Source organism: Xiphias gladius, chromosome 15 (genome assembly GCF_016859285.1).
Source record: "Xiphias gladius isolate SHS-SW01 ecotype Sanya breed wild chromosome 15, ASM1685928v1, whole genome shotgun sequence".
NCBI lineage: Eukaryota > Metazoa > Chordata > Actinopteri > Istiophoriformes > Xiphiidae > Xiphias > Xiphias gladius.
In genome coordinates this window covers 31,599,442-31,611,761 of record NC_053414.1, presented here as the reverse complement: position 1 = coordinate 31,611,761, position 12,320 = coordinate 31,599,442, and the positions used below count along the sequence as shown (strand labels likewise).

The window sequence follows — 12,320 nt, the reverse complement described above, 5'->3', positions numbered from 1 at the left end:
GTGGAAATTGGTGTTCCACAAGTGCACACCGGTCCCCTGGCCAGTGCCACCAGAGGGTAAGGAGGAAGAGAACAAGGCAGCAGCTCAGTGGATCCTGCCCCAGAATCAGGGATATATAGACCTGAAAGACGAGAAACCTGGCCTCCCCTGAGAAGCTGACTACTACTCAGAACTGATGGCACAGATGGGCTCTGATAGAGTAAAATTGTATATAGTTATCACACATTTGTATTATCCATCTATGATTAAACTATAACGTAAAAGGCCCCTCATGCCTTAGATTGTGAGAATAGAAGTGCTGTGCAGAGATGTTCTCTTCTACAGGAAACATCAGCGGACACGAGAGAACAGCTCCTCGTCCTGTCCTTGACACCACTGTCTGGAACCAGACGTCCGGAGAAGATAACATATCACCATATAAAGAAACACTTTGTTAACATATACAATGTGATTTATGTTTTAGCACTGCAGACTGTGCACGCCCTGATCTTAATAAAAAGCAAGGCAACGGCAGAGATGAACTTAGAGCGGGTAGAGACGAACTTAGAGCGGGTTTGAGATTGTAACTAAGCAAGTCTCTGTCCGTTCTCCTCGCGAGTAAGAAATACATTCACATATCTTCTCTCTTTTGTGTGTGTTGTTTGATATGTTAGGTGGTGTAAACCTAACAGGCTCCATTGATGAACATGACTTACCCCCTGCTGAACCTGTCCCTTCCCACCAAACACATATGCAGCTATATAACCGCCATGGTCAGAAGCTCAGTGACAAGCAGCTCTTCAATCCCATGGTTTAGATGCAAAATTTGTTCCATCAGACTAGGCTGGGTGCCATACCACCAGCCTTTCCACCAGCCAGGCAGCAAATCTAAGTATTTTGATTATCAGGAATCAGCTATGTTTGCTCCTGGAAGGACTGCTATCAAAATCACTCTAGAAAACGCTATAGAAAACAATAGGACACTTTAAGTGACACTATAAAAAACACTATAGGATACTGTAGAAAAAATTTAGAAAACACTAAAGGACACTTTAAGAAACACTATAGAAAACACTATAGGACACTGTAGGAAAACACCATAGAAAACATGACAGGATACTTTTGAAAACACAACAGGAAACACTATAGGACACTATAGGAGACACTGTAGGAAAAACTGTAGGACACTAGGAAACACTGTAGAAGGCACTATAAGACTCAGTAGGATACAGGACACTGTAGGCAGGGGTTAAAGTGGGATTTGGCAGTTGGGGGAATTCTAAGTGAAGTGGGAGTTAGGGGCACAATGTAGGGGAACACAATAGAAGACTCCAGAAAATGCTGCAGGCTGATCTATGAAACAGGACATTGTTGCAAACAATATAGAACACTACAGGATACTATAGGAAACAACAAAGAAAACAGTATAGGACACTGTAGGCAATGCTATAGAAGACAGTATAGGACACTGTAATAAACACTATAGAAAAAACTGTAGGACATTATAGGAAACATTATAAGAAACACTATAGGACACTGGAGGTAACAGTATAGAAAACCGCACAGGACACCTTAGGAAACACTATAGAAAACACTATGGGACACTGTAAAGAACAATATAGAAAAACAATACTATAGGACAATGTAGGAAACACTATAGAAAACATTATAGAAATCATTATAGGACACTGCTGGGGAAACTACAGAAAACACTACAAGACATTGTAGGAAATAGAACACTCTAGGAAACACTATCGAAAAAACTATAGGACACTACACTGAGCTAGTAACAGACCCTGAACAGTTCTGTTCTACATGTTTCGCAACCAGTACGATGTCAGGCAGTGTTTATTTTTACCCAATCATGTTGCACTTTTTCAGTGGAGACAGATTGGCACAGGCTGCTTAATGGACAAGCTAGGGGAAAGATGCCTCTATTCCTCTATTCTATTCGGTGTTGTTTTTGTGGCAAGTGATGGAGACTGGGTCCCTGACACAGGCCCCACAGGAGGTAATGAATTACACTGTGTAATTTGTGTCAGGTTATCCAAGATGCTAAATTTATTGGACATCACATTGGATATCACAGTTAAAATGCAAGAGGATCACCCTGAATGTACGCAACACAGCCGTTTTCTCACATGAAAGCCTAGTGGATCTTGGGTACAAGCTTGTGAGCCAAGTCAATACATCACATAATATAATGACAGAATCAAAACCATGCTCTTTATATGACGATTAATTGTTACCTGTATGTGCAACATAGAAATTTAAGATGTTTTTATCTAGTTCAAAATCAGTTTTTTCAAGGCAAAGTCAGCAAGACAATTAATCTAAACACAAATTATCTTTTTTTGTTTAAAGACCACAGTGACAAATACCAAATCATGCTAATGGCTAGACAGATGTTTCCAGTGAAAAGTAATTTTTTTATGGAATGTTATGAGAATGCTACGATTGCTCCTAATGGATATTTACTGGTTGATTGTAAAGCCAGGACACGTGACCACCTCCGTCTTGAAACTGGCTCGCTTTCTGGCCTGCCTGTTGTGTATGTACCTAAGAACAAATAAAATCCTGTCTGAACACGAAAAGAAACTTATCTCTATTGAAACTCCTACAAAATGCATCTAATACTCAGATTTTTCACGTTATTCAATCTGCTTCCAAAGACTTTATTTTGACATTTTGTGGAATAGCCTTGAATATTCTAAAAGGCAAGGTACTTTTAAACAAAACACAGTATCAAAAGTTTAAAAAGAAGATGGCGGAGATTAGACTAATAGTTGATTAAAAGGTGTGCGTGTCAAAGAAAAAGAGGTTTATCAATTAGTCCAGTGGATTTCTCTTACCTATCTTGAGTAGTACCCTTTACATTGAGTTTCATTGCCTCAAGACAATAAGAGAAAATATGGAGCATGCTCAGAAAATGTTTCTTGTACCTCAACAACAACTTGATCTTTTAAGAAGACAACCTACATGAGTCTATTCAAGAAATTGTAGAAAATGAGCTTGATTGTGCCATTAAAGACATTTTTGTGCAGAAAAGTGATGATAATCATGAAAAGGCTAAAAAGTATTCTTTGGCATTGCAGAGATTTCTTAGAATGGTAAAGCAAGGGGAAAGGGAACAGCATAGGTTAACTTTTATCTTTCCTGATTGGTGAGGATGGTTCAGAACATGCTAACACAGTCAATGAAGAAAGAGAAGATTCAGTGATTGATGAAATTTTTTAGAAACATGTCACGAGACAGTAAAAATATATAGCATAGCGTATTATTGAAGACTACGAATTGTGTAGAAGAGAATCGGAACCCATCTGGCCCTGGTGAAGGTTTTCTCTCGCAGTCTCAGGTGTATGACTTGCTAAAAAATGTTAATCTCACAGTGTACCTGATGGTTGACGCCCTGTAGGTTGGAAGGATTACGTTAAACCCTTAGCTATGTTGAATATACCTTTATTAGTCTTACCAAATCACCCCGTCAGGAAAAAAATTACAGAGTTTAAGGAAAAAAATTCTTTTTCGCGGATTTAAAAACCATAAAGTCATTTATAAACAGGCTGTCACTGTATTTTCACATCAATTCCTCATACGATAGTACATACAGTTTTGTCTTCAAACAGCTGTGCACATATCCTGTATTTGTTTCACTAAGTGTTAAATAGCTGAATAATTTCTCTTGAGAAATATAGCAACTGATAATGAAAAATGTGAATGTGTAGAGGGTTCCCAAAACTATCAAAGATTAACCCCACACCTTACTTATTAATGTATACAGTGAGCCAATCATGTAAGACAGGTCTGTATTTAGGACACACTCTTTAACAATTGCTTTAGGGAGCATGAAAACACCTTGACAGAGAGACTTTGTTTTTCCAATTTATCAAGAATTTCTGTGAGTTCAATTGTATTGATATTGTGACTTATTTAACAATTAGAGGAAGTCCATTAAAACTTGTCTGCATGCAGAAATTCCCAGAAATGATGCGTAAAACGAATTACAAATTAAATTCATCATGCGTTGAAGGAGGTTTCTAAAATTATCCTCTAATCTGACACCGAATACAGCTGATGATATTCTCTTATTACCTCTTGCAAATTTAGGTTGAAAAGGTTTCGAGGGGTAGGACTCTCCATTGGCATTAAAACATAAAGACTCTGTATCATGATGGTTAAATGCAAATGTGTTATTGGCATAACCTGTAAAAGCTTCATGATCTACAAATCCTGCTCCACGAATATATTTTCTTGATTACAAACTTTTATGCCTGCAGGAATATTAAAATTCTTGAGACACACTCTGTCGATAGGGTATTTTGCATTCATATATATTAGAGCTTTAGCATGTCCTAATTTAACAGCAGGAGATACTGTAACCTTTTTTACAAGGAGACTAGCTGACATAATATTGACCTGAATTTCCTCTACTGTATTGCACCTTAAACAAAATTCATTGATAGCTCTTATAAAATTGATCTTAAGATCAATAACATTTATCAGCAGTTTGTGTTGAAGAAAAAAGGTGTATTGGGGCAATCAGTTCTACCACACAGCCTCCTTCGAAATACCCCATTCTCTTGATAAGTCCTTCATTATCCCATCCTGCCATTACATTGTCCTTAGGTCCTGCAGTATCCATGCAAAACGAACCAGATCCAAACTGTGTCTGCAGAGTATCCTTTCCATAATTCAAAAGACACTCTATAATACATCGATAAGGATAGGTGTTTGATGATTCTGTTATGAGTCTATCCCCCCGCGAAATGTCAACTTGTGAAAATATTGTACAACCCACGTAGTTAATAAATCCCATTTTGTCTCCTTGAGCCAAATTTCCAACGTTAGCCTTGGTGATCTTAACACGCCTATAAAGATGAGTGTTGTACAGGTACAGATAGTCTTTCTGCTTGCTGAAATAAAAAAATCAAGCAGAGCAGAATCCAAAATTGATGTAAGCGGGGGTATTTCAATGAAGACGCTTTTCTCTATACTTGTTTGTTTTAGAGGCACCAGAAAAAGATCTAATTCCGATTTTACATATTCTTTTTGACATATTCTATAACAATGCCATTCCTACTAGAATATATCCTTAGTTCTTCTCTTAAGATGTTTTGCCAACTTCCTTTTCCTCACTTGTGTTTTTTTTCTTGTCTTACTAATACTCTTAATTGAAATTCGCTAGTGCCTCTTCAGTTGGGAACTCCTCCCTTGTCCTGGCAGGTGTTTTATTGGTCAATCGACACTGCCATTTTTCCTGACCCCTCTTGTTGTCTGTTACTATGGCTCATGATTTTGGTGATAACATCAGAAACAGTGTCTTTAGCAGCTGTCTTCAAATGTGGTGCAGCGACCGTAATTCCTCTCTTCAACAAGGAAAATGCTTCAAGCCACAAAAAATTCCTCCAAACAAACCAGTATGGCGCCAGTCTTGGTAAATCTCCACCCGCTTTTGCCATATTGTACGTGATGTATTTGTCCATACTATGTAGGCACGGTTGATATATGGCTGCTCCTTTCTAAAAGTTATATTTGACTTATATTATGACGTTTCTGCATTTTAAAGGACTATGTTTTTTCTGATCTGACTTGAGAAATATCTTGATGCGGTCAATTTGCGTTTTACAGAGCCTAAGGTAATGTGACCTGTTGTACGTCCTTGTGATTGTGTGATTGTTTGGCCCTGTTAAAAGAGGTACATAGCTGTCATCCACATTTTACTGCTCTATGATGTCAGTACAGACAAACATATTGTATATGCCCGCATTGATATCTGCTCGGTATGATGCCTGATATATTTTGGATGATATTTCCTCTTCACTTAAAATAGTATCTCCAGGAGTTTAAAAGGATACACCAGGTTTAAATCCTAACAGTTGAATGAGTTTTCCATGAAATGTTAATCCTATGTCTCCTGTTGTTGGTTTGGCCAGCTTTGTTCTAAAATTTGCTAACATTTTGTTAGGGTAAAATGTTGCTGAAAAATTGCTAAGCAGTGTAACAAAGAATACTTCCCTATCTGTGTCATGCAAAACGTCTCAGTAGTGCAGCACGCTTGAACCCCTACAGTAGCTGAATAAACTGTTTCACTGAAATTCAGGAATTAAATTTACCCGGCCATCCGATCCCTTTGATTAATACCATATTTTGCACCCGTCTTCTCTTTCTGGATAAGATCTTTCCTAATTTGAAAGTTTTTTGCTTATCCACAAATAACTTTCTGTAATTCTGGCTCTTAAAAAAGATCTCTGTAATATTTCCTGATCGTAATCTTTTAATCTGTAGACAAACAGTCTAAGAGGCACACAAAATATTCATCTGTATAATTTTGTACATAAGCCTTTTTTTTCCACTGTATCACCAAATTCATATTTAATATTAATAAATCCTTCATCTTCTGTTTTAAACAGATTGCTTAAAGCAATGTGTTCATTATATTTTGTTGCCTCAGATGGTTTCATCTTAATGCTACGAAGATAACTGCGATTGTAGGCACTTATTAAATCTTGCAAAACATCCAAATAACATTTAGAAATATCGTTTGATAAATATCTCCACATTTTAGTTTTAAGTCCTGTTGAAACGCTCAATAATGCTAGCCTTTGTCTTATTCGATGTTGTGAAGTGAATAATGTTATTTTTTCTGATTAATCTGTCAAACTCCCTGTTTAAGAATTCCTTCAGCTAAACTGTCTTTAAATGCCATAGTGACGTTTTCCACTGAAAACAAGTCTATACATGTTAATAGATAACGTACCACATTGTTTTCTTTATGGTAATCTGACATGTCCATTAGATCTACCTGGATCTGCCAATCTATTTTATTTACTAAAACCCTGTTTCTCTTAAAATGTACAAGTTACTTTTTTTGTAAACATCCTATTTTAAGAGCCATTTTTATGTCAGAATCTGCTAAACGAGTACTGGTATTTTCAAACACTGTCTGTTTTAGATTTTGTATGCCCCCATACCCCCCTGTATTTTCTGGTGCATAGTATATCTTTTTTATAACCTCCTCCATAGTTACTGTCATAAAGATGAACACTTAATTCAATTCAGTTCAATTCATAACGTTTGTGTGTGGCAGGGGCATAGCACAAAGCAGCTTCCACATAAAGATTTATAATAATAATAATACTAATAATACAATTAATAATATTACTACTAATAATAATCAGACCAAATATAATAATAATAATAATAATAATAATAATAATAATAATAATAATAATAATAATAATAATAATAATAATAATAATAATAATAGAAGAAATATACATTGAGCAGGATCATGGGGGCAGTAGGTGCTTTGTAGGTACAGATCCAGACTCTGCAGCTCCAGGTGCAGAAATAGCTTCAGAAAGTGACAGGTGGAGAGGGAAGAGAAAGCACAAAACTATGTGAGAGAGAAGAAGCCAAGTTAGTAACAAACTCACTGTTTGTATTAAGGGATTTTATTTCTGACACATGCATACATCATTAATAGTCTTGTCTTACAGGAAATAACATTGTGTGGAAAACAGACAAATATGTTTTACAGGGTTACACATTTCAAAAAATCAAAACATGCATTTGGATTTTTTTCTAAATAGTGATTCTACTAGACAACGCATTACATTATTCACACTCACATGTTGTTTTCTGCTTGACATCAAAACACACAAATCTATACTAAAGGCACAAAAACAAACCACATGATCCTTGTGGAATTCATTATCCTTCAAAGGAAGGACTTACAACATCGACAAAAGCAGATTTCACATCTGTATATTTATCAGCAACCATTTGTACCATAGCATAGAAATCCTCTGCCACTTGTCTAACCCATTTTGTCTGATTTTAAAATCTAGGGCAACAATGTGTTCTGTTAATGTCATGTATTACATTATCAAAAGCATCACACCACAGATTTCTCATCTCATACATATCATTTTTTGACATAATTTAGCAGACTAGATATGTTTCCCATTACTCTTAAGTGTTTCTTTTCCCACTCCAAATGTTCAGAGATTCTTGAACTACAGTGTTCAGTCTTTCGTTTCCACTAGTTATCTGTTATAGTTTTTTTTAGTGAGAAATGGTTTAGTCAGCCAATTCTGCAAAACAGCATGCATCACACCATGCATAAGGCCGCACACCTGTACAAACATAGGCTACATATTAGAACAGACAAAGTGCACGCGGCCAAATTTTAAAACAGGGATTGAGTCACAGGGCATCTATTTTCTTTATCATCTTTATAAAAAATCTTCATTTTGAGATATTTTTAGTGCTTGTAGATCTTATACTATCTGAATAAGGTATCAATGCGTAAGAAAAAAATGAAGCTTTCTCTGACAGTCACTCCACTGGACTAAAAAAAAAGGTAGTAAACCATGTTTCCCATTCTTCAGATGTAAGGGGGTAGAGATTTTGTTCATCAAGAGTACCCTTCTGAGCGTCATGAGCAACAGTGTTGTCCAGACACTGTCTGATAAATATGTAGGATTCAGGAACGTAGTTCTCTAACTCTGTTTCTAAACAGGTCCCTCCAGACACTGATCCATCCCGTTGTGTTGTGTACACGCCTTTGGAGCTACTTAGCTCTTTACAAATTTTGCTCCTGAAATGATCCTGCCAAAATGATTCGCAAAAAAACATGGATGTTAGGTGTTGCTCCTTGAAGAAACAATATTTTAGAAAACACTACATAAACACTGTAGGAAACACTCTAGAAAACATTATAGGACACTGTAGGAAACATTATAGAAAACACTATAAATCATGATATGACGAAATTTAGTCCAGTGGCAGGTTGAAGGAGAAAATAGGCAAAATTTTGATGGCAAAAGTGTTGGGTGATGGCAGCTTGTTAATCAAGTGGAAAGGTGAGGAGCAGAGACAGAAAGCAATGAAGATGATTGAAGTGTGTAACAAAATGGTGGAGATAGCCAAGAAGACAGGTGATGGGCCCTTTATGAGAGGTGTTATATAGTATCCCATTGGAGGAAAAGTTGGAGATTTTTAAGTCAAGCATAAGAGGTGGTAAAGTTACAATGTACAAGTGTATGTCCCGCCATCCTTGATATGTTTCAAATGCAAAAATATGCACATATTGCGGCAGGGTGTAAAGGGAAACAAATTTGTGGAAGTTGTGGAGATGATCATGAATATAGGAAATGTGAGGACAAGCCAGAGTTGAAATGTGTTATTTGCGGAGCTGCACATAGTATGGCATAAAGTGACTTTGAAGTGAGAAAGATCGCAGTAGATGTGAAGAGGCTAAGAGCAAGCATGGATCTATCTTATGCAGAAGCAAGAAAGGTGGTTCAGAGGGAACATAGAATGGAGAGGAGAGAAAAAGAAATATCTGAGAAGGAACAATCAACTGAACAACATGTGATAAAGAGTCAGATGGGAGATGGAAATTGTTGGAAAAATTCCTACCCTTAATGCTTATGACTGTGTAATCACCTCATATTGACCTCGTATTATTACTTGTGTGAGAGTCTGTGCAACTATCTCATGAGAAAGAGGCTGCGCCCAGGGGAGGAAGTGAATACCAGAGAGGAACAGGGCACTCCTGTTCCTCTCCTCAAGGCCATCTCACTTATCTATTCCTGTATGATAAGCAAAGAAATTTCTTCACCAAGTGTGATATATGTCAGCGAGAATGCAAGCCTCTGCCCATCTGGCGTTATAAAAGTCTCATGTGAACTCTATATTTTTGGAACATTTGCACTGCAGGCTCTCTGTATGTAACTTGTTCCCTTGCCGCAAGAATAAACAACCTACTCTTGTGAATTTCAGACGGTGTTCCTGAGTTTGTTTTGGACTTTTCCTATCAACTTGGTCCTTCGAGCCGGATGTCAACAGCCTCTCCACTGTCCATACCAACAGGACCTGAGAACCCTGCACGGGGGAGTCTGGGACTCCTGAGTAAAAAGACAACCAGCACAGAGTTTGACTTTTAAAAAGAGGCCAGGTCCTGCTGGACTATGGAAGGGTGACGAGATCTACGAACAGTGATACCAGGACGTCTGATTCATAAGGTAGGATTTTAAAATAAGAGCAGAGATCTTAAAAATAGAGCTCAGGGATCTCCCTAGGGGTTCGAGTCCCCTGGTAAAAGGGTCGAGCAGGACCAATAGTCCATCGTCTATGTGAGAAGACTACAGGAATAAATAACTCCGTGCGCATGTTAAAAATAGAGAGGAGAAAGAAAAAAAAAGGCGTAAAATAGTTCAGGGAACTATAAGTAGTAAACTAGGTTTACTAAAAGTATGAGAAACAGAGAGGGGAAACCTCCATTGTCAACAAACTCTCTGGCCATGGAAACCTGGCGGTGATAACTGAAGCGGCACTCATCAAATAGGACCAGTTGCTTGGGCGAACTCCATACAAACTGGTTGGCCACAAGTAAGAAAATGGAGAATTGCAGTAGTTGTTCTAAAAAGAACAGTGATAATCTCACTGGAAATGCAAAATTAATGTTCACCAGGCATCAGGATAACATAAAATTCTTAAGAAAATGGGAAAAGAAATACGGGTTTTCAGGAAAGTTAGTAACAAGTGACTGTTAGGATTTGGTGAAAGAAATAGAAGAGAAAATGAAGGGAATGCCTAAAAAAAGTAAAAATGAAGGTCTTATGCAAGCAAGAAACTGGTTAGCAGAAGCAAGTAGAAGGCAAGGAGGGATAAAAAAGGGTAAAGAAGATAGAGACAAAGAAACAAAGACTGAAACAAAGACTGAAGTAATGGCCTTGACTGACAGAGTAGATGACAATGACTGCAGTAACCCGGCCACCCTATTTCAACCCGTATGCAGGAAATTACAGCTGCATCGAGCGAAAAGGATTCCGGGCAGGATGTGGGAGCGCTGTTGTGGTGCAACGTTACGCTGTCAACTAACGGCAAAGGCATTCAGGACGACTGGTTAAAAAAATCAGTCCACTCCTCGCGCTGAGGTGTGGTGGTTCTGTGGAGGAAGGACACTCAGATCCACGTCGCCTCATGACTGGAGGGGGAAATGTGCTCTAATCCAACTGGTCATGCCGTTTTACTTATTGCCTCTGACTAATCCTGTTGCATCAAGAAAAATGTTAAAATCACATAGGTCAAAACGCACAGCAACTTCTCCTCTCGGTTCGTTTGATTCACATGTATACATCAATGAGATCGGTGTGCCCCGTGGGGTACCTGATGAATACAAAACTTGCAACCAAGTTATCGCGGGATTTGAATCATTATTCTTCTGATGGGCTATGACCAATAAAAATGTAGATTGGATAAATTAGATTTATTATAACCAACAACGGTTCGTGAACTACGCACGAGATGGGTTTAAAGGCATAGCGGAGCAAAACTAGAGCTAGAAAACTAGCTTAATGGCATGGCAGAACAGAATGGCCCTAGATATGCTCTTAGCTGAAAAAGGTGGTGTTTGCAAAGTGTTTGGTGATATGTGCTGTACCTTTATTCCAAACAACACAACCCCTGATGGAAGCATTACTAGAGCCATCCAGGGTTTGACAGCTCTCTCAGAGGAGCTGGCAGAAAATTCAGGCGTGGATAACCCCTTTACCAGATTAATGGAGAATTGGTTTGGGAGATGGAGTGGATTAATCTCTTCTTTTCTAGTCTCTATTGCAGTTGTAGTAGCCCTCCTCTGTGTCTGCGGTTGTTGCTGCATACCATGCCTACGGGGACTTATCCAAAGACTAATTGATACTGCCATAACAAAGACAATGATGTATCAACAAATACGAAACTGATGATTATGAGGATGTATCTGATTCCGTTGCCTATACTTAAGAAGGTACCCTGTGCTGATGAGTGAATGGCCCATGAAGTATACTTTGAAAATCTGAATGAAGTGTGGTGTATGGATACTACAGATGTACTCTGACTCACTTGTGTAAAAAAACCAAAAAACTCTGATTTTATTGTTTTTGCCATTTTTTTACAATGTTTTTGATTTTGTGCATAAAGTACAAAACAGGAGGGAAATGTTGGAAAAATTCTTACCCTTCATGCTCATGACTGTGTAATCATCTCGTATTGAACTCATATTATTACTTGTGTGAGAGTCTGTGCAACTATCTCATGAAGATGGAGGCTACGCCCAGGGGAGGACGGGAATACCAGAGAGGAACAGGGCACTCTTGTTCCTCTCCTCAAGGCCATCTCACATATCTATTACTGTATGATAAGCAAATAACTATCTTCACCATGTGTGTGATATATGTCAGCGAGAATGCAAGCCTCTGCCCATCTGGCGTTATAAAAGTCTCATGTGAACGCTGTATTTTTGGAACATTTGCACTGCAGGCTCTGTCTGTAACCCTTGCCGCAAGAATAAA

The 12,320-nt window shown here is 38.0% G+C and overlaps 1 protein-coding gene across 1 annotated transcript in view; it reads left to right on the top strand.

Moving 5' to 3' along the window:
- Nucleotides 1-9,639: 9,639 nt before the first annotated feature.
- Nucleotides 9,640-12,320, top strand: part of LOC120799829 (zinc finger protein 358-like) — a 38,466-nt gene continuing 35,785 nt past the window's right edge. The window contains exon 1 of the mRNA XM_040145238.1: nucleotides 9,640-10,010. The gene's annotated coding sequence lies outside the window, so the exon portion shown is untranslated. The remainder of the gene's footprint in view (nucleotides 10,011-12,320) is intronic.